General features: G+C 40.8%; 1 long non-coding RNA gene across 1 annotated transcript; it reads left to right on the top strand.

The window, feature by feature from the left end:
- Positions 1-2,791: 2,791 nt before the first annotated feature.
- On the top strand, positions 2,792-3,607 carry LOC142143019 (uncharacterized). The gene is made up of 2 exons (XR_012689467.1): positions 2,792-3,006; positions 3,141-3,607. It is a non-coding gene; the product is annotated as an uncharacterized LOC142143019 (long non-coding RNA).
- Positions 3,608-4,688: the final 1,081 nt, after the last annotated feature.

The raw sequence follows: 4,688 nt of genomic DNA, 5'->3' as shown, positions 1-4,688 counted from the left end.
TGAATAATTGACACAAGACTTAATTGTGGCCAGGGGCAGGCTTGGCTGGAGGGCAGGGGGGCATCTGCCCCTCAGGCTGGTCACTTAGTGGGCTACCTTGGGCTGGTCACTGGTCCGCCTTCAGTTTTTTTTCCTTTTAAAATGTTCCTAATGGGCTGCTGAGTCGAGTCTTGTCCCTCAGGCTAAAATGTGCCAGCCCTTCCCTGATTGTGGCAATAATAAAAGTAGTTTATTTTGTAAACCAATATCGTGGTGCAAAAAAGAGCAGTCACTACGACATAGGCCAGGCAACCATTATATCCCGGCATTTAACCATGGGATATCCACAAACAGGGGTGGTTAGCCACACAGCACCCCAGGCACACATATCTACCTTACAGGGACACTCAATCCTGGGCAATCAATGAACCATGGCCGGATTAAGGGGGGGGGGCACGTGCCCTGGGCCCCCTCTCTCTGAGGGCCCCCCGCCGCCGGCTGGAAGGAGAGAAGCTGCTGCGGATGTGCAGCAGCTACAAGTCGGCGATGTAAAAATGTACAGCAGCCGCTGTGCTGCTGTACATCTGGCCTGCTGCCAAGTATTTGTCTGTCTGAAGGGGGAGGGTTTCTATGGCTGAGAGGTGCACTCCTGCGTGAGAGGGACTAACAGCTCACAGCCGCACAAATAGGATAAAGATGACAGGTGATCCGATCTTTGTTGTAGCACAACACTTGAGGAGGTAGCGATGGTTGGGTGTTGGACATTTGCTAAGTTGCCTTTTTATGTGGTTGGGGATGATGTATTGAGGGAATATGTGGTGGGGGGAAAGAGAGAATTAATTTAATGGTGTAGTTTTGCTGAGGACGAATTATTTAATGGTGGGTGCAATGAATTTATTTTACAGGTGTTGGTGTAAAATTTAATTTAATAGTGGGGCCAATTAATTTAAGGTGAGTTGATGGGATCTTTAAATGCTGTGCTGGTTTCGGGACTATTAATTTATTATTCAATTTGGGGAGGAGGACTAATTTATTAAACGTCAATATGAAATATTAATTGTCAGCAATGGTTGTGTGAAATGAGTTTATTTGTACATGTAAATGCTATTAATTTATTGCTGGGCTGTTTTGTGGGGAGGGAAATAGTTTTTTTTTATTAAATGTGTATGCTATTCAATGTCAGGGCTAGTTGGGAGAAACAGTTCTATTATTAAATTTCTATACTATTAATTTTATATTCAGGCCTATTTGCAGGGAGGGAGGTCTACTTATTAAATGTGGGTGCTATTGATTTAATGCCAGGGCAGTTTTAGATTTACACGAAGATTCCAGAATCTACACAAGCAACAACTGAGTTTAAGACACCAGCAGCCACAGGTGATGAAAGTGACAAGAACAGGTAGGAGAGAGCAGGACAGTCTGCCAACTGTCCTGAATCTGGTGGAGCAGTCCCAAATTTGGGTGACTGCCTTGCTTAGTCAGGATTTGGTCCAACTACAAGGACAGTTGGGAGGTATGTCCCGCTTCACAGTGTACTGCTGGTGAAGGCAGAGCTGCCTGCACCTAACAGTAGTGCACACAGTATTGTCTGTGTATATGTCTAAAATTATAGCCATATACACCTTATTTATATAGCCATAGTACACCTTAGGGCCCCCCCTGTCTAAAGTGCCCCGGGCCTACTATAAATTCACTTCAAGAAAGTGAGTGTGTCACTGAAATCTTGGGCAGTATCTTTCTTGTATTGTTGCTGAAAGTTTTCAGCTGCGGAGCACAGGTCTTCAATACTCATTTTGTTGAACTCCTAAAGAAACTTAAACAAGTCACAAATTACTTCCAATGAAGTAAATGGATGCTGGAAACCAGAGAGATTGGAGTCTACAGCTACTTAGAAAACGTTGACCCTATAGTGCTTTTTGGCATCGGATTGAGTGGGTAGGTGACGACTGGTGGGTAAATCTATGATGATCCCATTTATCTCTATCTGTTCAATGTTTTTGAGAAGACATTTGATGTTGTCCAGCTCAATGTACAATGTAGCATTGCGTGCTACAATAACGAGGATAGTGGGGATCCTATACCCAGTGATGGTTACCCAGCGAACCCGCAGGCTATGGAGGCAAGTCGTTGGCATCTTACCACCTCACTTCACAGAGGAGTGTGAATACTCTACATGCCTGTATTTCATCAAGCGGAGGTACGTGTACATCCACACATTGAATGGAGAATATATGCAAATTTGAAGCTTGGCTCGTTTTGATGTTTTTATCCAGCTGTCATCAGGTAATAAATAATATGTTTTTACTTTGATTTGTGTTATGTCACATACAAAAAGAGTCCTTCCATTATCAATACATATGGATATGGTTTTCTGGATTAAGAGAAGACTAATGATTAAGCATAATCACCTGTAAGAAATTATTGTGATCAATTTATTTTCATCTCATGGTCTGGTTTTTTTCTGACATTTACTTTTGTTATTGACTGGTAGCAAATTCAGTTATTTTAGTGTCAATAAATTTACTGACAGGTGGAAACCCTGGTTGTACTTAATAACCCTCCCACTACATGTAGGTCTGTTTGAGCTGTTTTTCACACGGTTTCCAAACATATGTGATTGTGTTTACAAACCAAATATAAAGCTTGCTTCTTTCTTCTCCTGGAACATATATTTCAGTCACCTGTTTTATTGTTGCTGTGAACGCAGATGTTAATGTTTAGTGTGACCCTTATGACTGGTTAATTGGCCACACCCATATGACAAATTGACAATGTCACAAAAATTGGCCAGACCACACCCAAACCCCACCCATATGACATCATAAGTAGTCTCAGGGTATAAAAGTGGGGGCTGGGAGCCCACAAGTCATCTGCTCCTGGCTGAAGGCAAATTGGCCACTACAATGGCCTATCAAAGAAAACAGAAGAAGGGCCAGCTGCCCAAAACTCGAGCAGTGACTTCCCGGAAGAGGAGACGGTACACAAGGCAGAAGAAGCATGTGACCGTTACTAAAGGCACACAGAGAGGTAATTATATATGTTCCAGCTAATGTATAAATTACAGTCTAGACCAGTGTTGTACAAGATTTCCTCAACAAATTCTGTCTACCATGAAAAAGTGAATCTTTAACTTAATAAGCTGTTATTTTTCATTGTTACAGGTTACAGACGTAATCGTCTGACGTTTTAGAGGCATACGACGTGACGATGACGGTGACCTGCTCCACCTGCCGGAGTCATCTCACCCTAAAGAGCATTCAGAAAAAGCAAAAAAAAGAAAAAAAGAAGAAAAGGAAAAACAAATAAATTAGGTGTAGACAAGGTGCAAGGTTTAGACATGCTGACAATGGTAATGGTCCCATGCAGAAGAATTAAGGTTAATCTAAGTGCAATTAAGAAGCATGACACTAAATTATTTAGCATTTAGGTTAATCTGTTTAGACACACTGACAATGGTAATGGTCCCATGCAGAAGAATTAAGGTTAATCTAAGTGCAAAATGGTAATGGTCCCATGCAGAAGAATTAAGGTTAATCTAAGTGCAATTAAGAAGCATGACACTAAATTGTTTAGCATTTAGGTTAATCTAAGTGCAATTAAGAAGCATGAAATAAAAAAATAAACCGAATTTGGTCTCCTGTGATCTTTTAAGTATTAAGGGGATTAATGTACATGTTACATGCACGCTGCACAAAGGGTGCAGAATAAACAACTTTAAAAGCCTTAAGGCAAGAAGACTAAAGTTTAAAGATAAATAAGGAATACATAAAATATATAATTATACTGCCTGGCCAATAAATTTTAAAGGAGCGCAACAAAGCCAGATCAGTTTGTAATCTGCAAAAGAGCGGAGGAAACTTTTCCTGGTATACTTGTGAAGATCTAATAACTGCCGGTAAGGGTTCAATAACCAGAGTGAAGATCATGGATGACAGCGGACATCTTTGTCTAGTTCCGTTTCGGATAATAACCCTATTGGATGGTGTCCCATTGATCACTATCATTGCTGATGGGTCTGAATTAGAGATGCTCACTGACCCCTGTGTTTTGGTTTTGGTTTTGGATCTGGATTACGGTCGTGTTTTGGTTTTGGTTTTGCAAAACTGCCATTGTGTGTTTTGGTTTTGTTTTGCTATTTTGTTGGAAAATCAATGTTTTTGGGCATAAAATAACCAAATTTAGTGCTCCACCTGTTTCTTGGATAAGTAATGTAATTGTAAAGCTAATCAATTATCAAAAATACAGTTTAATCCCTGGTAGGTAGGCCTTCATTAATTCTACACACAAACCAGATTGTCTTCCTCTCCATCTATGCACATTGGCAATGCAGCCATCGTCTTTGGGTGTATATTACACCCTACACTTCTATTTAAATATGTAAAGAAATGGACAAAGGCAGTTTGGTTCCTGTCTCTATAGGCCCCCCTCCACTTGTAGAAAATACAAAAAAAAAATCAGCCGTTATAGACTGTACAATATTAAGAGAAATGGACAAAGCCAGTTTGGGGTCACTCTGTCTATGACACCCTACCCATAATGAGAAATTGCCAAAACAGCAGCCTTTCAAGACGGTACGTGATATGGAAATGCCCCAAGTCCCTATTTGGGGGTAGATTGCACCCTAGACTTAAATAGAAAGTTTTAAAAACATGTTATCATCATCATCTAGAGCTTCATCCTCACCCTCATCCGTGTGTACGTCATCATCA

Source organism: Mixophyes fleayi, chromosome 3 (assembly GCF_038048845.1).
Source record: "Mixophyes fleayi isolate aMixFle1 chromosome 3, aMixFle1.hap1, whole genome shotgun sequence".
Taxonomy (NCBI): Eukaryota; Metazoa; Chordata; class Amphibia; order Anura; family Limnodynastidae; genus Mixophyes; species Mixophyes fleayi.
This window is presented reverse-complemented; position numbering and strand designations above follow the sequence as displayed.